A 25759-nucleotide genomic window follows, 5' to 3' on the forward strand; every position below is an offset into this window, starting at 1 on the left:
TCTAACAAGGAGATCTAGCCATTCGCTTATAAACCTTGAGGTGTAGTAGATAGTCAGAGCTAGGCTAGTAGACATACATCTCGGCTATATAAACCTTGAGGTGTAGTAGAGAGTCAGAGCTAGGCCAGTAGACACACATCTCGGCTATACAAACCTTGAGGTGTAGTAGATAGTCAGAGCTAGGCCAGTAGACACACATCTCGGCTATACAAACCTTGAGGTGTAGTAGATAGTCAGAGCTAGGCCAGTAGACACACATCTCGGCTATACAAACCTTGAGGTGTAGTAGATAGTCAGAGCTAGGCCAGTAGACACACATCTCGGCTATACAAACCTTGAGGTGTAGTAGATAGTCAGAGCTAGGCTAGTAGACATAGATCTCGGCTATACAAACCTTGAGGTGTAGTAGATAGTCAGAGCTAGGCCAGTAGACACACATCTCGGCTATACAAACCTTGAGGTGTAGTAGATAGTCAGAGCTAGGCTAGTAGACATAGATCTCGGCTATACAAACCTTGAGGTGTAGTAGATAGTCAGAGCTAGGCCAGTAGACACACATCTCGGCTATACAAACCTTGAGGTGTAGTAGATAGTCAGAGCTAGGCTAGTAGACATAGATCTCGGCTATACAAACCTTGAGGTGTAGTAGATAGTCAGAGCTAGGCCAGTAGACACACATCTCGGCTATACAAACCTTGAGGTGTAGTAGATAGTCAGAGCTAGGCTAGTAGACATAGATCTCGGCTATACAAACCTTGAGGTGTAGTAGATAGTCAGAGCTAGGCCAGTAGACACACATCTCGGCTATACAAACCTTGAGGTGTAGTAGAGAGTCAGAGCTAGGCCAGTAGACACACATCTCGGCTATACAAACCTTGAGGTGTAGTAGAGAGTCAGAGCTAGGCCAGTAGACACACATCTCGGCTATACAAACCTTGAGGTGTAGTAGAGAGTCAGAGCTAGGCCAGTAGACACACATCTCGGCTATACATGAGATTTGATCCAAGTTTCGCAATGTTTAAAAAAGAAAGTTCCTGTGCGACCAATTGGAAGCCCGAGGCGGTTGCCTAGTTTGCCAATGCCTAAGGCATATACGATTATTTAAACCCAGGCCGAAAAGGAAAGTTAGCATTTACATTTTACACACACACTCTTCACGGGCCGTTGTGCCACACATCAAGACACAGACACACACTGACAGAGAGAGAGAGAGAGAGTGAGATCTTCAAATCTAATGAAACCGATTTGATCGTGCACTGTCAGTAGATTTTTTTTTTTATTTACTCAAGTCTGTCTGTCTGTTTGGTACCTCAACTATGGCTACAAGGATGGCTGCCTGGTCGTGCGGTTTGCGCGCTGGACTGTCGTTCGGATTTATCGACGGTCGAGGGTTCAAACCCTGCCGGCTCCCATCCCCCGTCGTCCTGCGGGAGGTTTGGACTAGGAAGTAAACTATCTTCAACTCTGAAGGAACATTCGAATTATGTAAAACATTTTACAAAACAAAACATGCCTGTCTGTCTGTCTGTTACATCAACTATGTCTGTCTGTCTGTCTGGTACATCAACTATGCCTGTCTGTCTGTCTGTTACATCAACTATGTCTGTCTGTCTGTTACATCAACTATGTCTGTCTGTCTGTTACATTAACTATGTCTGTCTGTCTGGTACATCAACTATGTCTGTCTGTCTGTCTGTCTGGTACATCAACTATGTCTGTCTGTCTGGTACATCAACTATGGCTGTCTGTCTGTCTGGTACATCAACTATGTCTGTCTGTCTGTCTGTTACATCAACTATGTCTGTCTGTCTGGTACATCAACTATGTCTGTCTGTCTGGTACATCAACTATGTCTGTCTGTCTGTCTGGTACATCAACTATGTCTGTCTGTCTGTCTGGTACATCAACTATGTCTGTCTGTCTGTCTGGTACATCAACTATGTCTGTCTGTCTGTCTGTCTGTCTAGTACAAATGTTGTACGCATTATTTCTTCCACTTCCCAATCGGGAATCTTTTTGAAACTTTGCATAATCATTCAATGTCAAAGACAATACATGTATCAAACAAAAATTAACCAACTAGCTAATTAATTAATGGTAATTAATTAATTTTGCTTTATATAGAAAAGGTGTGATAAATCTTGCAGTATTAAAGTATAACAGAAATTTAAGGTTCGTTTCCTTATATAACCTTGTTGTTTTTTTAAATTTTTTTTTGTTTGTTTGATGGATTGGCCCGGGGGGGGGGGACAACTTTTTTGGAGTAACGTCTGTATTATATATAAGATAAGATATCACATATATCATCGTGTCAAGGATCAGACATGGCTCACGAGTCATAGATTGGGCAACATGTCAGTTGCCAACTAAATAATAACAAATTATTTTGTGTTACAATCGAAAGAGCTTTTAGAAAACTGATCCAAAGATTTTTAAAAAAGAAACGTTTTGTTTGTATGAAACATTGAGCTGATCAATACTTCAGTAGTCCCACCAAACACAAAACCAACACAACAATTTATTGATTTGAAACCATTTATGAATATTTCCCATACCTCAAAGTAATAGTTATAGTAAGATGTCACAAATGAATACACATGTAATTTAACCAATATGAAACACGGAACTAAAAGAACGCAAAGTATTACGTCACTGATTTGTGAACCGCTGAATAATGTAGACATGCGACAAGGTCCTGGGAAAAGCTTTACATGTCTGAAGGACGTTCTGGAAACAAACAAATGCCATGTAGCAGCAGACTTTGGCCAACTTATTACGTCACTTATCAGAAGACAAGGGCCGCTAGCAAATCCTTCTAGTCGAATCCCAATAGCTCTTTATTTATGAGACAGTTCGTCCATCGTGAAACGACGGGGATGACTTTTGGTTGGTGGAAACGTGTCTAGATTCAATGATTAATACGCCTTATTAAATGTCCGATAACTCTGCTCAAAATGTCAACAGACGGGTGTTGTTTCCAGTGTTATTCTCCCATGACAGTTGGTATTGGATAGCAGTCTATGATTTAGTTGCAGCGTGCATGAATATTTTTAGTTACAATTAATTTCGTTATAATACAATACAATGTTTAAACCTTCGCAATAAGGAAATTTTCACCGGACAGAAATAATTATCCAATGTTTTAAAAAGTATTTCAAATAAAATAAATGTTACAAGAGAAGCAGTCGCATAGTACTGTCACATAGCCAATTTAAAACTACAATGGACTACGCATCTTTTGATCTACACCACAGAGTGGTCGCTCGAAAAGCGGAAATTTGCGGGTCAGGTGAGACCATGACTAAAATGAGTACTTACTCATGTCATGGGTCAGGTGAGATCATGACTAAAATGAGTACTTACTCATGTGATGGGTCAGATGAGGCCATGACTAAAATGAGTACTTACTCATGTCATGGATTACCTACGTGTGGAGCTTGTTACTAACAAGAGCTTCACAATTGTCCACGTGACATAAACTCTATTGCTGATTGGAAGACGAGCTTGGGAAGAACTTGCAACGAGATCTCACAAAATGCAACACGAGCCTGGATTTCTAGATTTCTAGGATAAGACGCTGCTCTGAATTGCACAGACATTTTGAGCATCTGTGAGTGTAATATGACATATGCCTTTAAAAAACTTCTGTAAAATTATTCTTTGTAAAAAAAAAATTCTGTTTGACAAATTTTCCCCTTTTTAAGCAATCAACTGTATCAATAAAGGCCAAACTCAAAAAAAAAAAAAAAAAAGAGCATGTGTTTCTCGCTAAATATAAAGATATAGTCCCCTATTTCAACTTATAGGTTGGAGCATTCTCCAAGCCCGCGTTGAACTCTAGACCGCTCGAAACATTTCTGCCAGCAATCAGGGACAAAGAATTCGCTATCAGACAAGACCTGGATTCGGTACACCATTTTCCGAGGTGGTTCTTCTTCATCACGTTGCTTTTCATAAAGTGGGGTCGAAGGCTGAGCTCCTGGTGGAGTTGTTTTTTTTTTATAAACCATTTCTATCTGAATAACCTCGGTGGACGAATGCCACATCTAATGGAGGCAGTAGAGGGGGGGGTGAAGCAAATACCCTTTAAGGAATAAAATGATTTTTTTTCTCATTAGACGAGATCTAGATCTAGTTAACATTCATATTTACTACAAAGTCATGTCTTAAATTGTCTGTTTTTAGCCAACCTATCAGTATAGTGATACTACGAGGTCGTGAACATACCCTAGTCCTGTTTCACCTGAACTAGCCTCCAGCAGGTCTAGGAAAAAAAATCGTGACCTTCCAAACCATTGCAAGGCATGAGAGTCGAGGAGGACACATCTAAAAATAGCGCTTTCATCATTGACCCCATTTGAAGTGGAAAGTCCCACAATAAGCTCCCCTTGGTCTTAAACACACTTAGCACGAACACACCTTTTTTTTTTTTAATTTTCAATAAAGTGATGTGTCGAGCTAATCTGAAGGCTCAGATGAGAGAAGCCGTACACACACATATACACTACATAGGCCTGGTTGCACTCCCCCCCCTTCTCTCTCTCTCTCTCACACATCCCCTTCTCTCTAGGACACAATTACCCCCCCCCCCCCAAAAAAAAACAAAAAAACAAATAGAAATTCCAGAAGACGTCCGCCAGACAACAAAAACGAAAGTAATGACGTATGCAAATTTTGTGCACACACTTACAAGAAGTTGCAAAGGGAAAAGATCGTCTCTCGAGACGTAAAATGCCACAGAGAGACAATATATTTTGGCTTCTGATATTGATGTTTCGCAAATTAGTTAAAGGGCATATGTATTTTTTTTTGTTTTCAAACGAAATTTAAAAAAAAACACAAAAAAACAAGGCTACAAAGACAGTTTGTGTGGAAACACAAACTCAAAATCGGCCCCCGAAGTGGTCCACCCAGCCAGGTGAAAAGGCAGGTTTCAATATTTTCAGAAAGAACATCTGAATGAAATTCTATCAAATCAAATGACAAAGAAGAATGGAGAAAGAAGGTTGACAGATCTTGTGTGGTGCCCCAGCGGTCCAGCAGACCACCAAAGGATAGGTGAAAGTGAATGTGAAGTTAAATGTGAACCTGGCCTAACTGATGTCTTATAATGAATATCTAATAGATCTAATTGTTTTGTATTGGGTCAATCTCTTATTCAAATCCTCGAGAAAAAACATTTCCGTAAAAAAAAAAAAATTAAGTTTACTATATCCATTGCTGTATACTGCAGTCCACGCGATAATATAAAAAACTACTTATTAATTGTTGTTTTAAATTATGTACAACTTATATGCATACTAAATAGATTTTTTCTCTTAAAAAAAAAAAAGAAAACTTTTGTGTGTGTGTGTAAATGTAGTAGTAAGTATCACAGAACTTACATAACTTATCAATACAAATGTAATAACAAAAAATGTTTGACAAAAAATCTAAAACCATTTGCATGAATATACATTGTATATGGTGAAAGAGCCTCCCGTGTTTGTTACTATTAATAGTGAATAGTTGTAAAAGTGGTGTATTTTTATGAAAAAAACTGCTTGCATAAGTGATAGATTTTTCGCTTTCAGAAAAAAAAGTAGCCGTTACATCAGAACTTTGAATGGTCTAAAATATTATGGAGTCAGATTTTCACTATCTTTTCTAGTTTACGAGATCTAAACTGGACGGACGGACAGACATTCCACACAAAACTAATAGCGTCTTTTCCCCTTTCAGGGGCCGCTAAAAATGAAAGCCAGTCTGAGAAGGTTAAAAAGAAAGGGAGGCGAGGATAAGGCAATATATTAAGAAATCCATCAAAGTTCGTTTTTTTTTTGTGTGAACTTTGAAGACATACTTAAAGCTATACGTTTACTATATCAGTGATACCAAACATTCTTCCTCATCCTGAGAGACTTATAAATGTCCGCGTTGTATTATCGTGTAGACTCCTATGACGCAGAACCTATGCGGCTTTATTAAACAATTTGGGCAGAAGGAAGGTTCCATTAAGCAGATATAGAAATGGCCCGCGGGTCGTGGTTTGGGCATCGCTAGGGTACATGTTTTGCCTTTATAAAAAAAATAAAAAAAAAACTATATAAGGCATGTATTTCATCTATAGTTCAGAGCCACGGTCTACGTCTATTTTACAAGGAAGCCGTTATATGTTCAAGTGTAACAACTTTTTAAAGTCTTTGTTTATAAATATATATATATATATATGTACCGGTACCTCGAGTGTCGTATATAATACTGACCAGTTCTGTCTCCATCTTTAATTGACTTATTTGACCTACGTCTTTAGTGGGATAAAAAGTGCGCTCTACACGCCAGGCCCCGCCAGGAGAATGCTTTTCTGCAGCTAAGAATGCAGGAAAACATTATGAAATAAACAATTCTCAAAACACTCTACAGTTAATGATTTCCCCCCCCCCCCCCGGCCCCCAAGGCAAGTATCTATCTCTCTCAGACTTTTAAGCTGCAAAACTCAAAGAGATGGTGAACTGGCTTGTCTGTTTTTTAACACGCTTCTGCGGTTCTGCGGGGGCAGTAGTGTAACGGCTACAGCTGCCCGGTGCGGAAGGGTGTCGATATGGGTATCATAACACTAGATAAATGTCATGTACTTCTGTCTGTCGTTACACTTGTTAAATACATTACATGGAAGTTTTGTATTGCATACTGGTGACCGTTCTTAAGCAAATGTGAATTACGCACACAATGAGGAGAGAAACAAAAAACGGGGGGGGGGGGGGACGCAGACGGACCAAGACCATTCGTTATAGAAGGCCACGACTGACCTGTGACCTCGCAACCAACAGCTCGATGTCGTGTCGAATGGACCTGTGACGTCGCAACCAACAGCTCGATGTCGTGTCGATAGGACCTGTGACGTGGCAAAGAGCTATTGGTCTCCACTGCCCACAGATTGCGACGTTGCAGGTCAGTGTTCAGGCCTTCTGTGACGACTGGTCTCGTTCGGACGCCTAGCGCCCACATTACGTCACTAAACGTCGGCCAGAGTGGAGTGGGTAAGCTTCCATGACGTAGGCGAACTATCGAGGCGCACGAGAGTGAAAACAAAACTGAAAGCGTCGTAGTTACCTACAGTGATAGTTGCCTTTACAAAATAAGAATGTTCAGTCTAGTGACTTAAAATGCGTCGTAGTTACCTACAGTGATAGTTGTCTTTACAAAATAAGAATGTTCAGTCTAGTGACTTAAAATGCGGCGTAGTTACCTACAGTTATAGTTGTTTTTACAAAATAGGGAATATTCAGTCAAGCGTTGGAAAATCCAGTAGGCGGAAAATCATTTCTAGCTTCGCCCACTCTTGGCAGACGACAATTGCACACCACTGGTCAACACATCAACACAGTATGACAATACCATCCAGCAGAAGGTGAGAGACCCAATTTTATTTCCAATGAAAGATCCAGAGCTCACCAGTGAGTAAAACACACCAACACAGATCTCTAAGCTAATGATAGGAATATCACAAGAGAATGCACACACACACAGCCGAAGTAGGGCAGAGACAACAGAGAAAAAAGGGGCCGGAGACAACAGATGAAAAGGGGCCGGAGACGGAGAAGAAAAGTTGGGGACGGGGGGCAGAGAGTTAATCCGTTTGTACTCCTCAACATCACGCCCCAGCCGCCCCCCCCAGAACACGCACACCACTCTTGTCCCCCACCTTTTGATTTTTCAATCTTGTCACCGCCTCTTTTCTTAAGGACAAAAGAGAAAATGGAGAAGGTGGGGTGTGTGTGTGTGTGTGATCTATGCAGAGTGCACAGGTAAGACATGCTCATACTTCACGACCTCCCACATGGATTTAAAGATTTTTTTTAATGATATCACAACATGATCATTGTTGGATTTGGTGCGGCCTCAAACATCAGAAGAAAGGATTTACTCACTGTTCTGAATGGGGCTGCTACACTTCAGAACGAAGAAGACAGAAGGAGGTAATTAGGAGCTAAAACACGCTTTCAAGTATGAGCCCCCCCCCCACCCTTTTTTTATGTTTCTTAAAGGCATTGGCTTATAAACACATTTTATTTCCAATTAGTTTTTGTTAAAGTGCCAACATTCATTACCAATTAAAGGGAAACAAACACAAATTTGATTACTAAGGTTAAAGTTCATTTAGTCAATTAAAAAAAAAATTCAAGCAGTGTTAATGCGAACCGTAAAATTGTGTGAATGACGAGCCTCAATTTCACTTTGAAACGCTGTCTACAACTGTGACAACCGGAAACAGGTTAACGTTTGACTTTCCATGTTCTGTTGTAACTGGACACCTGCTATCTCACAGCTGCTTAGCTTTATATGACCATGTCAAGACATCAGCCCTATTGTGTGTCATCTCACCAATGAAACGTCTAGAGTTTCACCAAAACCCTGGAACTATTTACAAGAGCGTCATCAACGCTGGGCGAATACTTAAAACAAGAGGCGCTGCTATTCGAGCCGGTTCAAGAATGTCGTGCAGGATCGAGAAACAAAGAGAACCAGTCGGCCAGAACAAATTTGTGCTTGCCGCACATGATGACGAACACACAGTCACGCCACTGACTTCCCCGCGTAATTGAAATGATTCTGTCGAATAAAATGTAAGCTGAGAATAAGCACTCTATATCTAGAACTAATTATCAGGGGGAAAGACATAAAAAGGCTGGGATAGAAAACAAATCCTGCAAGTGCTCAGGCTGGCTGGGGTGGTAGCAGCTTTACGGGAGACGATGCTATTAGTATTGGACACTAACGAGGAAGCGATAATCACAGAAAGAGAGAGAGAGAGAGAGAGAGAGAGAGAGAGGGAGAGACGAGAGAGAGACTAGAGAGAGAGAGAGCACGGAGGACTACATTTCACTTCACTTGCAAGCCAACGTCTGAAAAGATTCAAAACACAGGTTCAGATTCAAAACACAAGTTCAGAATCAAAACTAACGAAACAAAAATAAAGCAAAATATAAAGGGGAAAAAACTGCATATTTACTGTCATATTTCTCAATACTGCACGATATGTTTACTCCTTTCTATATAAAACACAGATAATTAATTAACTAATTGGTAAATTATTATTTTTTAATTGATTCATGTGTAGTCATGGACAATGCAAAGGAATTCCAGGAATCGTCCGCCAGGGGACTGGGATAGGCTCCCAGCGAGTTACCACAGCTATGCTCTAGCAGCGAGTGTACATTGCACGTGGTGGGGGATGTAAGAAAGGCTTGCTAACCAGTTCAAACCCCCACCCCTTCGTTCCCCAACGGGGGCCATACGGGTGGTGATGTTCCCCCCACGGGTGCGGTGGCACATTATAGACATATGGAGGGCCCCTACTTGGCTCGGCCTCCGGCCTCGCACGGGTTGTGGAAACCCGTGGCGTTGGCTCAAGGGACAGTGTCCTACGACATACCGGGTGTGAATACATGATCACCTAGGATAAGGCGGGGACTTCAGACAGAGAGGGTTGGTGAAGAGCCAATCTCTCATCCTGGCCACGGATAAAAGCCTTTCCCTGGTCACATGGTTCATAAAAGGGTTTCGGAAAATCTCGAAACATAAGCACAACTGATTCATGGACAATGAATAACTGAGCAAAGTTTCAACTTGATAACGAGAGTGGGAAGTGGGAGAGACAATACGAGTGAAAGAAATCCTACCAGACAGAGTTACTAGAAGCTTTGTACTGAATGTCGAAAGCCATATCCCTGAATACGTGCAAGTCGAAAGATAAAAAGACAACCCACTGCTTACGTGGGAGGAGGGAAGGCATTCACCCATCTATTGCCTTTGGAGTCTACAATCACTTTGAGTGAACCAGTCAGAAATATATGTATCTAGAATACATCTAGATGTAGTTTCTTTCAGGATGTCAGCACACACATCACAGAACTTTTGTACCGGTATCTCTAGTTGAAGGATGTCTGCGACTTCATCGCACGCACGCCGCCAAGAAGACGAGCCCGAGGACGTGGGAAGGAAATCACTAGGGCGGGCACGACGCTATCAAAGAAGAGCTGCCCAAGTGTGCACGGGGGGCTTTATGCAGATGTTTATCATCGGAGATTCTTTCATCTTTCCACTTCATCGTGATGTCGATTGATGCATGAACAGGTGAAGAGAACAGAAATGAAAGTCAAATATTTTGTTTCAATACATTTTTTTTATTAATCACATGGATGACTTCCCGCCAGTGTGCATATGTTGTTTTTTTTTTTTTGGTTGTCTGCTCGTTGGAGTTTGGTGAGTGCTTCCCTGCAATGGATCGCAACAGTATTTCTACCCAGATTTGGGTATTTTTTAGACGTTTTCTTAAATATACTTGCTAAAACAAATTAGTTACAAAAAAGGGGGGTGTGCGAGAAGAAAATCAAGTGTTAATTTTTTAAATAACTTCAGTTGTGTTTGCAAAATAAATGCAAGAAAAGTCAAATTTCTGGCAAAATAGTAATCTGGGTATTTTTATGTATCAAATAACGAAACGTTTTTCGAAAACTTTACTAAATGCACACGTGTTGATACATTTTGTATGCAAGCACTCTTCAAGTTTGAAGTATATAATGTATCAGCATTTTAGAGACAGCCATCTAAGACATGAAACAGAAATTAAAAACAAGCCTTGCTTGAAAAAGTTTCAAAACCAGACATGCAACTTTCTATGAGGCGGGAAATCACCTGTCAAACAAAGTCTCAAAGAACGTTCAGACCACGAGAAACGACGAGAGATGAAAACAATAGAAGCGGCAACTAGTTTTAACCACCGGATGATCAGATCATGATTGGTACAGTCGTAGTTCCTCCTGTCCGCTTCCCCAGTTTCTTCTCTCTACATCCCCGCTTTATATACTCGGTGTGTCTTCAGCCTCCCTGTTCTTTCATAGGTGCATATCAATCCCTCTTCTTTCATAGGTGCATATCAATCCCTCTTTCATAGGTGCATATCAATCCCCCTTCTTTCATAGGTGCATATCAATCCCTCTTTCTTTCCTAGGTGCATATCAATCCCTCTTCTTTCATAGGTGCATATCAATCCCTCTTCTTTCATAGGTGCATATCAATCCCTCTTCTTTCATAGGTGCATATCAATCCCTCTTCTTTCATAGGTGCATATCAATCCCTCTTCTTTCATAGGTGCATATCAATCCCTCTTCTTTCATAGGTGCATATCAATCCCTCTTCTTTCATAGGTGCATATCAATCCCTCTTCTTTCATAGGTGCATATCAATCCCTCTTCTTTCATAGGTGCATATCAATCCCTCTTCTTTCATAGGTGCATATCAATCCCTCTTCTTTCCTAGGTGCATATCAATCCCTCTTCTTTCATATGTGCATATCAATACCTCTTTCTTTCATATGTGCATATCAATCCCTCTTCTTTCACAGGTGCATATCAATCCCTCTTCTTTCCTACGTGCATACCAATCCCTCTATTATTGTAAGTGCATATCGATCCCTCTTCTTTCATAGGTGCATATCAATCCCTCTTCTTTCATAGGTGCATATCAATCCCTCTTCTTTCATAGGTGCATATCAATCCCTCTTCTTTCATAGGTGCATATCAATCCCTCTTCTTTCATATGTGCATATCAATACCTCTTTCTTTCATATGTGCATATCAATCCCTCTTCTTTCACAGGTGCATATCAATCCCTCTTCTTTCCTACGTGCATACCAATCCCTCTATTATTGTAAGTGCATATCGATCCCTCTTCTTTCATAGGTGCATATCAATCCCTCTTCTTTCATAGGTGCATATCAATCCCTCTTCTTTCATAGGGGCATATCAATCCCTCTTCTTTCATAGGTGCATATCAATCCCTCTTCTTTCATAGGTGCATATCAATCCCTCTTCTTTCCTACGTGCATACCAATCCCTCTATTATTGTAAGTGCATATCGATCCCTCTTCTTTCATAGGTGCATATCAATCCCTCTTCTTTCATAGGTGCATATCAATCCCTCTTCTTTCATAGGTGCATATCAATCCCTCTTCTTTCATAGGTGCATATCAATCCCTCTTCTTTCACAGGTGCATATCAATCCCTCTTCTTTCCTACGTGCATACCAATCCCTCTATTATTGTAAGTGCATATCAATCCCTCTTCTTTCATCAGTGCATCTTGATTTCTTCCTCTTTCCTCGGTGCATTTCCACCGCCCACATTCTCCTTAGTACATTTGTTCAACCAGTGAGCGTTTCTAGCTTGACAAGAGTATCGTTACAAAGACTTTACACAATTAAGTGACAATTCATTATCTCCAGTTTCACTTTGTTTTCATTTAAGGGCCTAAAAACATTTTACGATTTCACTTCAACCCCCCCCCCCCCTTTTAAAAAAAAAGCAGAACTTCCAAGATGAAACATTTTCTGTCTGATCTCAACAAATACAAGTGTAGTGGCAGAAAAGAGTTAGTTTACAATTTATGCCTGACTGCAACGACTTGAAGTGTCACTTAAGACGGATAGCCGTTGACCTATTTAACGGTCTCTCACCAGGCGTCAGACATCGAACCATTTATCACATAAACCTGCCCTTTTCAGGAACCCTTTTTTTCTCTCTAAACGGCCCTTAACCCTCCCAACAGCCAGTGATAGACCCAAACGATAGGGTCAGCAAACAAAAGTTGCCAAGGCCTTCTCCCTTCAACTCATTCTCCGGCCGCGACATAAAGACACTTAACAGGATTTCATTTTTCGACTCGTTATTTCTCAATGATAGCAGAGGAAATATACAGAGGTCTTACCCACAAGCGTTTATGGAACTTCGGCCAAGCATTAGATAAAGTAAGAGGTGTAGCATGATGACAATACACTATGTATAGAAGTCCTACAAATAAGTCATATCTTGGACATAATTTGAGAAGCCTTATAAAGGCTGTCAGAAGTTTTACAGAAAAAAAAGGCGTATTTTGTGTGTGATATGGTGTCTTCAATACAACGTGTGATTGCTTAATCAAATATCTAGACGGTTTATGATATAAAAGGGGTTACAATAAATTGAATAGCTAGAGTTGACATGACATTGTAAAGTTAAGAAACCAAAATAAGCAAGCGTTCAAACTCTAGACCATCAGTCCATCTGACAAACGCTTTTTTATAATCTACAAAGTAAAAACAAACGCAATAATTAGGGCGTATAGGCGACATTTTAAACAATATTACAAAGAGAGATTGTGTGGAAACACAAACTCAGAGAAGGTCCCCCCCGAAGTGGTCCACCTTATTGCTGTTTGGTGTTTCTGTGGCTAGTGGTTTTCTACAGAGTAGGGTAGCACAAATGCAGATTTTAATATTTACAGCACAAATATCCGAAGCTATTAACTACTATCAACCACCAAAATCACGCCTCTCTATGTACAAAATAGATGAGTGCGGGAAGAAAATGTTGCCGATATGATTGTATTTTTTAGGCAATATGATTGTATTTTTTAGGTAATATGATTGTATTTTTAGGCAATATAATTGTATTTTTTAGGCAATATGATTGTATTTTTTAGGCAATATGATTGCATTTTTTAGGCAATATGATTGTATTTTTAGGCGATATGATTGTATTTTTTAGGCGATATGATTGTATTTTTTAGGCAATATGATTTTATTTTTTTAGGCGAGGTGGCTGAAAGGCAGAAAGCTTGGCTTAGTTTTTTTTTTCCCTGAGAAACAGTATGCATTAATGCAGTGTTTCTCAAACTGTGATCCCCCCAGGGGTCCGTGAGACGACCGAAAGGTAGAAAGATGAACATTGTATGCAATTAAAATAAACTTCTTGACTAAAAGCCAGTGTATCCGATCGAATAATTTGAATAATAATCAACTCTACACTCGCTACTGTTTACTACCTCTATTACGTAGTCTTCTATGACGACCTAAACTTAAGGTTTTAAATTCTTCACGTGGATACTTCCGACTCGGTATTGGACGCTTTAGCGCGTGGAACTTAAACCCAATGTTGAAACAAGGAGACCACAGATTCTGATAACAAAAACATATTCTAAATGTATAACCTGTATAGTGGGCCATTGTAATGAGGTAGTTGACTGCTTTACGGTCTTCTTATCAGGTACAACGTGAGCTCATTGCATTAATGAATCCATTCACTTTTACATTTTATTTTTTTTATTTCATTATCAACAAACGTTATGACCTCAATACAAACTTTCAACAAAAGGTTTTTAAATACATTTTTTAACTGGTGTAATATGGATTTATGTAGCTTTTTTTCACTTAGAGGTCCGTGGTTCAAGTTTTGACTTATAGAAGGGAGACCCCGGTTCAAAAAAGTTTGAGAACCTCTGCATTAATGAACACCAGCAGACACTGTACACAAGCGTAAGTACTGGGCCGTAATCTAACTCTGGAGAGAATAGCCTTTCAAAGACAAATTGTCAACATACAACATACATGCGCTCTTCTATGTCTGATGTTTATAAAGAGAAAGTCTATCGAGTGGACTGGTGCTGAGCTGAAATCTACACAATACCTACTTGTTGGCTAGCCAAAACTATTTTTGGAATGCAATGCAAGCTAGCAATGGGTCAAATCTAACCCGACTCTCAATGTTCCGAAGTTATGTAGAATTGCCGGAAGGCATCATTTCGGGGGGATCAATCATGACTGTCTCGAGACTTCCGGCTGCGAGAGTTAACACCTAATAAAAAATATATATTGATACGTCCCGACTCCTCCCCAACCCGCCCCCCGCTAGCAACGTTAAGAAGTAAAGGTTGTCACAGCGAACATACACGAGACACAGCTATAGATCTTTATCAACAATGCCCAAGCTACGGCCCGTGGGTCATAACCAGCCCGTGATGCGGTGCACAATCAGGACTCTTCAGATGTCTGCCCATGATGTACAGTGAATCCGAAAGGTTCGGTTATGTTGTACTAGGCGATATTTTAGGTGGTGGTGGGGGGAGCATATGACAAGTGAACTTAGGGTAGGAAGTGTGTTTGGTCCCAGACCTAACCGGTGTAAGGCATCACTGATCAAGATCAATTTAGGCGGTGGCCAACCAGTTAATTATTCAGGTAGTTCGCGGGACACCTATTCAGGTATGAAATAGGAGCATTAAACCTAAGCTACATCTAGATGTTAACAAAATTTTTACCTACTTCTTAGAGATGGGCTTTAATATGTAGGAGCAAAGAGTCTACACTTTAAATGTGCTGCTTTAACTAAGGCCCGTGGGGTTAAACAAAGGTTTAGTTACGAAGTGAGAGAATTCTTGCAGTGGAATTCGTCAAAACATTTACTTCGACGATCATGGACAGTTTACTTTCCAGACAGGATTTTAACTCTACAATGCAGAATGGACACAAAGGGTAATGAGATAAGTGTGTCGATTTGTTTCCTAATGGCGCGTAGACAATTAGCAGTTAAAAAAAAACTGGTTCATTAAGGGGGGGCACATTTTTTATTCTTTAAATATTTAACTTTTTTAGCGGCCCCCGAAAGGGGAAAAGACGCTATTAGTTTTGTGCGAAATTTCTGTCCGTCTGTCCGTCCGTCCCGTTTAGATCTCGTAAACTAGAAAAGATATTGAAAATCCGACATCACAATATTTTAGACCATTCAAAATTCTACTTTTTTCTTCCAGAAAGCGAAAAATCTAATTTTTAAAATCAGTTATGCAAGCAGTTTTTTAAAGAGAAAAAGCTAATTAGTATGCATTATAAGTTAGACCTAATTTAAAACGAATAGTAATCTTATAAACTTCATTTTCTTCAACTCTTTTTTTTTTTTAAATATTGTTTTTGAGAATTCGAATAAAGGAATCAGTAATTTCAAAACAATTACATTCAGTGAAGACCAGGAGAGGCTCGGTAATGCGCTTAGCTTCCGAACCGAGGGTCCAGGGTTCGAAGACTGGGATTTTCAACTTCGGAATCCTTGGGCGCCTCTGAGTCTACCCAGCTCTAATGGGTACCTGACATTAGTTGGGGAAAAGTAAAGACGGTTGGTCGTTGTGCTGGCTACATGACATCCTCGTTAACCGTAGGCCACAAAAACAGATGAACTTTACATCATCTGCCCTATAGACCACAAGGTCTGAAGCGGGAACTAATTAGGCCAGGTTCACATCTAACTTTGCATTCACTTGCACCTATCCTTTGATCTGCAGCACCATTGGGGCACTACACAAGATCTGTCAACCTTCTTTCTCCATTCTTATCTCTCATTTGTCTTTGATATAATTTCATTTGGATGTTCTTTCTGAAAATATTGAAGCCTGCCTGGGTGGACCACTTCGGGGGCCGATTTTAAGTTTGTGTTTCCACACAAACTGTCTTTGTAACCTTTTTTTTTTTTTTTCAAAACATTTGGAAATACACTAAAAAAATTGAAACTAGGGAAACATGCCTTAGCGGGGTGTCAACAGAGACTGCCAACCATAGCCACAAAAGCTGCACACTTTATCAAGAGGCCCAAACAAGATGGAAAACTTTAATGTATTGGCTGATTGATCTGGAAACCACTCAGTAGTTAATCTCGGAAATCAGTTTATCTGAACCCTCCAACATGATATGAGATAGCAGAAAAACACAAGCGATGACTTTGAAAAGAATTATAGAACAGCTCAGCTCAAATTTCTCGCTCAATGACAATTGTTATGTCAGATGAATATTGCGACTTCGTGTGCGGTACCAGAACAAAAAAAAAAGATTGAGGATTCAATAGTTGTTCATCTAGGTCTGAAAGTGAGGGAGTGAAATGGTGGGGATATACGATTTCGTCAATAATATGGTCGCAATAGCGATTTCGTGAAGTAACTCTCTCGTTTTAAAGAACCCTTCTGGGGTTAAACTCCTTTCTAACAGAAGACTTCTGGAGTTACCTCTCCCTTCTAACAGAAGACATATGGGATTATCTCTCCCTTCTTACTGAAGACATCTGGAGTTATCTCTCTTCTAACAGAAGACATTTGGAGTTATCTCTCTTCTAACAGAAGACATTTGGAGTTATCTCTCCCTTCTAACATAAGACCTCTGGAGTTATCTCTCTTCTAACAGAAGACATTTCGAGTTATCTCTCCCTTTCAACATAAGACTTCTGGAGTTATCTCTCCCTTCTGACAGAAGATTTCTGGAGTTATCTCTCCCTTCTAACAGAAAGACTTCTGGAGTTATCTCTCCCTTCTACCAAAATTTCAGAAGTGTAAAAACAAGAACTAGGACAAAAGAAAATATTTTTTTAGCACTTAGTTATTTACTTAGCACATGTCAACTAAAAATTCTTCATTCAGCCGTCTGCTGATAAACAATAAATAGATGGTAAACTGAAAGAGAATTTCTTTGCCAAAACTGAAATCAATGTTATGCAATTACTCGGGTGTCTTCAAGAGACTCGTTAGGAGCTAATTAAGCATTCAACTCCTTGTCCTCATAACACTTACAAACAAATTGAATAAGTAAAAACTAATCGAGGAATAGAAAGTTGTAACACTTTACCCCGTAGACCGAAAAAAAATTCACAAATCCAAATTTTTTGCAATAAAGAAAAAGGTTTCGCAGGCGACCGAATATTATGTTTTCACCTGGAATATCAAGGTAAGGATAGTCTCGAAACAAGAAAAATATATTTTAAACGGCTTATGTGAGGGAAGAACTTCACAATTATAACTGTACCCGCTTTCGGTATCTAACAATAATAATTTATGACAAATAACTAATTGCCTAATTGGGTAATATTTACTAGAGATTCATGTTTTGTTAGCTACAATAAATAATTGTGGAAATTTCAACTCGATCCGAAAATGGGTGTGGGAGAAATAACGTGTACAATTATTTAAGTGGACAAAATCCCACATGTTTAGCCATGCATCGTAATACTGAACTATTAATGCTCCTTGCTGTTAACCAAAAAAAAAAAAAGAATTAATTACCAGTAATTAATTGAATTTTTTAAATTAATGTTTTGTTAGGTACAATCAATAAGTGTTCAAACTAGATCCGAGGAGTGGAAGTCAGAGGAAAAAAAATGTGTACAAAATGTGTACCAGACAGACGGAGCGCGTTAATATAAGCTTTATAATAGGGAAACCGTGAGAAAGTCCGTTTGAGAGTTACATGTAAGGTTCTGAATCAACCAGATCTGGAAAGACTCAATCAAATCTCACCGATAGATTAAGATCAAAAGAGAGTCAGAACGACTTAACTATATACAAATTGGCCACTAAATATCCATTACCTAACTCAATGCAAGATCATTCTATATGGTCATCTGCGATCATAGACAATACAAACATTTTTTGTTCGGGTTTCCGAGCGTCAAAACATCCATAATAGGAATCAGTAAGAGTCACCGAGGTGTACAGTCTTATGATGCTCAACAGCCCGAGGGCAAAAGTGACTATCTTTGCTATAACCAGGCATAGTTGCTAACTCAACCACCGATCCCTGGTTTTACTTTTAACGTGAACAAGCCCCCCACTCCACAGCCTAACGTTTAACTACCCCCCCCCCTTCCCTAGCTCTCAACGTCATATTTACCTTCCCCCCCCCCCCAACCCGCCCGGAGACCTTTAAGCCCCAATGTCAACTGTCCAGGTATTGGCCTCAGCGGAATACAGGGACAGGATCTCGCGAGATTAAGAAGGGTCTCTCACATACAGCTCCTGTCCTCCCTCTTATAAAACCTCTCCCCCCCCCCGGGCAGGAGCGTAGTGTCTCGCGTTGTGTGTGCGCGGGCCGGTGTTTATATTTGTTTGTTTGGAAGCACCGAGATGACACGAGGAGTATTCAGGGACGTTGTCACCACAACTCCGGGCTCGTCAAGAGGCGAGTCTTTCCTTCAAAAAAAAACAACAAAAAACGAATAATATAAGAACGCCTTTTCATACAACACAAATTTGTTGTGGCACAAAACTTAGCAGAGAGAGAGAGCGAGAGAAAGAAAGAGAGAATTGGGAGGGTCCCTCATAGAGTTCACTGAGTATTCTGTAAGGGAAAATATTTTCATAATTATTTACAAAATTCAAAAGTAGAAAATACGGGGCGAAAAAAAAAAGGGGTGGGGGAGGATGTAATACATCTGTTATTTTGTTTTTTAAACAACTTTTGGAGACAAAGGAAGCTTCTATGTTTCAATGGCACAGTCTCTTCTGACTCTGCGGGATGGTCTCTCTGGCTTTTGAAAGTTCTAGTCAACACCCCAACCTGCCCGACCTGCAAAGCGCATAAAATTACAGCTTGAGACTTGTGATACAATTTTTTGAACTGGAAATGGCATTTTTTTTAAAAGCGACACATATCTCAAACCCTTCACTGTTACTACCAATAGGTTGGATATTTAACTATGTTACAACTGGGCTAATTGCTAGAATGTATATTTTCTTCTTGGCACAAAAACCCGTCATTGGAAATAAAATAGCAACTGAAGTGTTGAGAATTGGGTCCCAAAACTTATCGCAGAAATCAAAAGTTACCTACAACAGCAAAAAAAAAAATGTTATTCAAAGGATACCAGCTCATAGAAAACTAGAAGGAAATGAGAAGGCTGACACACTCGCCAAGAGTGGGAGAACAAACTCACTAATAAACTCTGCACTCTATCCAGAAGAAATTAATTGTAAATAAAATAAATGAGAAATGGACGAGCTCTCATCCAAATCACAAGAAAGATGACGCTTACTATAAGCTATACAGACAAGATCAACGTCTAATCTTTCGACTTAGGACCGAACACAACAGAATGCAACAACATATGTACCGGAAGCTCAAAATTGGAACCAGTGAAATCTGCCCATATGGAGTTTCACCAGAGAATGCCGACTACGTCCTCCAAAACTGCTCTCTTTACCAAGAGGCCCGTATAAGACACTGGCCCCAAAACACCCCAAAAGAAAGAAAACTATATGGAGAACTCCCTGATTTGGAAACTACTGCGCAGTTCATCTCATGTATTGGTCTAGTCATCTGAACGCTCCAACATAACAATGAGAACGAAGAAGAAGAAAAAGTTACCTAAATACTATTTGAGTTGAGGTGGGTTTTTTTTTCAAGATTATCCTCAATAGTATGACAGAAGTGCGCCGTAAAGAAAATGAATGAATAAACCCTATCTATTAAAAAAAAAATGGCCGAATAACGGACAAAAGCTCACGCTATTTTACGTATCGATGGTGAACATTTTGACGCGTAGGAATACATCAAGTTATTTCGTACGCAAGTAATAAATGAATTGCACTATTTAAAAAAGTGTACATTTTGAGGTGAAGGATGTTTGTTCTCGAATGCATGATTTAAATGTGAATATTTCATGTGAAGCTATTACTGACCATTTTTACTGCAAGACTAATGTTCATAACAGGTAACCACTAAAAAAAAAAATAGGTCAATAAATCTGGGTCACGAACAGAGAGAGAATGCTAAACCGCCCAAGTTTTACAAAATGGAATGTGTACAAAGTGCAAGAGGTCCGTATGAATTAAGGTTAGGTCATTTGTTTTTGTTTTTTATTGTTATGTTCTTTTTGTTTTTCTCTAATGGGTTTTAAAATTCTATGAACAAAAAAAAAATGGATAAAAAAAAAAGCCGTAAGAAATTTTACTAAAGAAAAGGACATTGGAATGCTCAAAAGTACATTGGGATATTCTAAGTACATTGTAATATTCCAAAGTACATTGAAATAATCAAAACTACATTGGAATTTTCGAAAGCACATTGGAATATTCGAAAGCACATATGAATATTCAATGAACATTGGAATATTCAAAAGTATATTGGAATAATCAAAGTACAATGGAATATTCGAAAGCAAATTGGAATAATCAAAGTACATTGGAATATTCAAAAGTACATTGGAAAATTCAAAAGTACATTGAAATATTCAATTTGCATTGGGATGTTATAAGTACATTGGAATATTCAAAAGTACATTGGAAAATTCAAAAGTGCATTGAAATATTCAATTTACATTGGGATGTTAAAAGTACATTGGAATATTCAAAAGTACATTGGAAAATTCAAAAGTACATTGAAATATTCAATTTACATTGGGATGTTAAAAGTACATTGGAATATTCAATTTACATTGGGATGTTAAAAGTACATTGGAATATTCAAAAAAAAAAGTAAATTGAGACATTCAAAAGGACACTGAGGGATTTTAAAAATACGATGGATGTATTCTTGATGAAATAAAACTATTGTATTTTAGAGACGTACAATGCTCTATGCTGCCTCATTTCAACTGACGTCCAATTTGTACACATGCAGTTTATGAACAAGGTGTAATTTACAGATTGGAGGCAACGACTTCTCGGTTGAAATGCCTAGTTATATATTTAGTACACTAGCGCCATAGCGTCCCGCAGAGCAGACTTAACAGTTCTTCATACTAGCAACAATTCACGTCACACGCTTGGCTGAGGACTTAACTTCATTACTAGTTGATTAGTTTGGCCCTTTGAACATGGGGGGTCAGAGCGCTAATTAAACTTAATGGCTGTCAGTACAAACACCGGTTAGCCGCTCAATCAAGTGTGACAACATTTTGATCCTGAAAGCAATCAAAGTTTACGTGAGAAAAAAAAAAACAACCTGTCTTTGATCATGAGAAGAAACGTATGCGACATCCTTTGATTGATTTCTTGAACACTGGGAAATGATGCGCTTTGTGCTGTGTACGCGTTAGAGTTTGTGCGTTGAGTATTCTTTTTTTTTTTTGGGGGGGGGGGGGAAAGGGGGGGAGCAAGGTGGATTGCGAACCAAGAGGTCTAGAGTTCAAATCCTGTGAAAACTGGGAAGTTGAATTTCTGGATTTTGTTATGACACCCAAACTCCAACGGGTTCCTGGCAGATCTAACGGGTACTTGACATTTGCTGTGGGTAAGTAAAGGCGGCTTGTCGTTGTGCTTGCCACATGACATTATCGTGTAACCGAGGGTCATAGAAACAGATGGCCTTTACATCATCTGCACTCTAGATCCCGAGGTGCTATACTTTCTTTTTAAGGGCGTGTGAATGCACATGATGAACGCAATGGTAGTGTTTCGTTTCAGACTTTGCTATCTATAGGGCAGATGATTTCTGTGGCCCACGGTAAGCGCGGGTGTCATGTGACCAGCACAACGACAAATGGGCTTTTACTCTTCCCCAACTAATTTCAAGAGTTGGGAGAACCCAGGGCGCCATTAAAATCCTGAAAAAAAAGTATGTCTCCACCGAGATCCGGTGATCCGAGACATTGGAATATTCAAAAGTACATTTGATACTCAAAAGTACATTGCAATGCTGAAAAGTACCTTCCCCCCCCCCCAGTTCTGAAGCCAAACGCATTACCACTCGGCCAACTCGATCTGTCATGCTTTGATGTTTTTGTTCGTGAATGGTTTGAGAGTGTGAAGAGTATACACTGGATATTCTTGGTATATTTGCGCTGGGATGTGTCACTTAATATTATTATTTTTAAAAATGTAATCCATTGATTTTAGATAAACAAACATAATGTAACAGTCTTGAAGGCACGAGAAAAGATCGTTAAGAAGTGAATTGTTTTAGGTTGTTTGTTTGTTTGTTTGTTTACAGTCCTCAAATCTACTTCACAGCAGAACGTGGGAAGATCTAAGGAGATTTAAAAACAGGATAAACAAACAAGATGTCCACCTAGTGACCGCAAAAGGGGGGGGGTCAATCGACGGCCCAAAGTTCGACACATTTAGTAAAAAGCAACAAGCGGAAAAGCTCGTCACTGCTGAAAAGCTGTTTGTTAAACAAAGGGCTCGTCTTAACGTGAATGTAACATTGACGGCCGCCTACGCTCGACATTTAGTGTTGAAGCTTTGGCTGAAGCTCAATAATCAACCATTAGGCCATCGGTTTTGACTCCAAACTCTCTTCAAAGTCTGGCCGAAATTGGTTGAATTATTAAGTTTGATTTCACGGGCGTGGTTGCTGAATGGTGAAGCGCTTGGCTTCGGAACCGAGGGGTGTTGAGTTCGAACCTCGATAAAGATTTGGATTTTGAACTTCGGTATTTTTAGGACTTCCCGAAGTTAACCTTACTCTAAAGGGTACCTTACATACTTTGGGCAAAGAAAGGCGGTTCGTCGTTGTTATTGATTGTATGTGCGTGTTTATGCTGTAACCACGAGGAAATGGGAGCGGATGTTTTGGTTGTGTAGGCTGAGGAGTTTCTGATTAAAACACGAGATGGTCTGACGCAATGAAAGAGGAATAAAAGGACTGGACAGGAGACGAATCAGAGACGCGAGACAGTGTATTAGTTGTGAGATTTCTTGTTCAAATTATCATTGTGTTACTACTCTATCTCAAATCTTACAAGTTGAATCTATGTATATATGTATAAATACAAGTTATATTCAAGTATGTTAAAATGTATTTCTTAAAGAGTTAAACACGCCTACATCGGTTTAGTTGTACTAAGTGTTTGGAGCTACAAGCGAACGACAGTCGTTGTACATGACATCCATTTTTACCGTCGGATATAGAAACGGATAAGCTTTACATCATCAGCCCACCGAGTCCATGGATGGCAATGTCTGAAAGGGGGCAGCTCGACTTTGAACTTCACTAATACATTTTGTCAGGTCACAGTGATGTCTGGTGCTCGTCTTTCAATCGAAAAAAAAAAAAGAAACGCTTGGAAAAAAAGACTTAAGTAATGAATCTCATATTTTTAATGTTTTTTTTACAAAGCTTATATTTACTGACTCTGTCTGTCTGGTACAAATTTAGAGAACATCATTTCTCCCACTTCCCATTCTCGGAGCAAGTTGAAATTTTGCACAATTATTAATTGTCAATGAGAATAAATGACTCTAAATGAACCAATTAAAAAACAACAAGTAATTAGTGGTAAATAATTAATTTTGTTTTATAAAAAGGGAGATAATTATTGCAGAGTATGTGGCAGTAATTGTGCGGTTCTTTTCCTTATATAAGCTTTGTATTTTTAAGTACTTTATTTTTAAAATATGTTGCTTCTTATCATGTACATTCATCCTGATCTGCTCATCAGCGGAGATTTCTTGAGAGCATTGTATCTAATGCCTTATTAAATACCGAAGTGATGGTTTACATTTGTATCTCAAACTACCCGGTACTAAAAAAACAATAGGGTATAGGATCACTAGACTGAGCTTGATAAGATCTAAATGAGAACGAAGAAGAAAAATACATTCGTCTTTTTCTTTCATCCAGTTCAAAGTTGGAGCCACAGCTTTCCTGAAACTCCAGAAGCATACGTAGATCTATGACTCGTGCAGAGGTGACGAGGTCAGAGTCACTTTTTTTTTTACGCAGCGGGAACGTAATCTCATCCGGAACAAGCCGTAAAGAAAGGAACTCAAGAGATAAAAGTGGTGGCTGAAATATGAGATTTTTAGAGTTGTTTGATCATGCGATATTTATTACCCCCAACCCTTTTTTAAACAGTTGTCAGAAAACACACATACACAAGGACTGGTGCTTAGATGTCAATCTGAACGTCACTTCAAGTGTTAAACCAATCTATGTTTTTGTGTTTGTGTTTTGTTTTGCTTTTTTTTTAACCTAGCAGTATTGGACATTTTCATACATGGCGGAAACAGCTATAAATAGCTAGCTTCTATTGGTGTATCCGGTGTATAAACTAAGTGTTGATAAGCTGTGTTTTTAAAGGTACGGGATCACATCGTTTTTGCACTTTTTAGCACCACAGAATCACATTTTCTGAGCTCTTACGTTTCAGCGCAAACATAATTTCAATGTATACAAAGAATTAGACTTGCACTCTATGACTTAAAAACTTGTTTTAAAACAAATGGGCAACTAACTAGTGGTAATGAAAGAGATTTGACATTAAGATCAGCTGCCTGGCATTGGGCTATTGTTACAGCTCAATTCTTTTATATTTAGTTAGCAACAGTGACCTTCATGTTAGCGTCCTTGACATTGTTTAGTTGATCATGGAAAAACTCTCAATAAATTTACAAATATTTATGTATCTCCATAGATCATGTATCTTTCCATATATCTAGATGGATTGCGCACAACAGCAGGGTTTCTGTGCAGTGCGAGAGAGAATTTCAGCCTCCAAGGCCCTCACTCCAATGGAGTTTAATAATGATCCATGTATTGTTTATGTGTGTATCTGTGTAACTCTATTTGCCCCCTATGTATGCCGAAAAGTGCACTAAAATTATTATATACCTTTTAGAATGCATAGCACATAAAATACTTAAAATACCTATATTCTGGACGCCAGCAACAGAAACATCAAGGTAGCTAGGTCTAGCGTTTTAGTTCTTTGTCACTAATGCAGAACTCGAATGTCAAGTGAAGAAAACATTTTTGTTCTACTTTGTTTCTATTTGTATAGTTTTTAATAATGTGATGAGTAATGAAGTGGCTAAATCCGCTTGTCTGTCTATCAACGGGAGGCTCAAGTTCGAATCCACTTAAAGACAAAACGGAAAACTTCTGCCAGATATCCCCCTTCTGGTCCAGAAAATGGATTTGAGCTAAGCGCGCTGAGCATGCTCTAAGCACGAAAGATGCGATATACAAAAGCATTTTTAAAAAGAATTTAATCAAATGTCATTTTAAAAAAAGCAGAAATTAAATTGACGCACATTTAACATTTTGGGTACTACTTCCTTGTATTATGTTTACAAAATAAAGGAACTAACCAAAGATAGACTTCTTAAGAGAAAGAGAAGGGGGGAGGGTGACACCATTAACTAGCCGCACCGAATGACACAAACCTTCGTGACGCCTCTGCTTCAAGCGTCTTATTTTTTCACAGTCAGTA

The 25759-nt window shown here is 39.2% G+C and overlaps 1 protein-coding gene across 4 annotated transcripts in view; it reads right to left on the reverse strand.

Moving 5' to 3' along the window:
* Positions 1-25759, reverse strand: part of LOC129922759 (uncharacterized) — a 50679-nt gene that overhangs the window by 13167 nt on the left and 11753 nt on the right. The window contains exon 1 of one of the 4 annotated variants that reach the window (XM_056009716.1): positions 7233-7620. The exons of the other annotated variants lie outside the window; for them this stretch is intronic. The gene's annotated coding sequence lies outside the window, so the exon portion shown is untranslated. Of the gene's footprint in view, positions 1-7232; positions 7621-25759 lie in introns of those variants that run through there. 4 annotated transcript variants of the gene reach the window in all.

Source organism: Biomphalaria glabrata, chromosome 14, assembly GCF_947242115.1.
Source record: "Biomphalaria glabrata chromosome 14, xgBioGlab47.1, whole genome shotgun sequence".
Classification (NCBI taxonomy): Eukaryota; Metazoa; Mollusca; class Gastropoda; family Planorbidae; genus Biomphalaria; species Biomphalaria glabrata.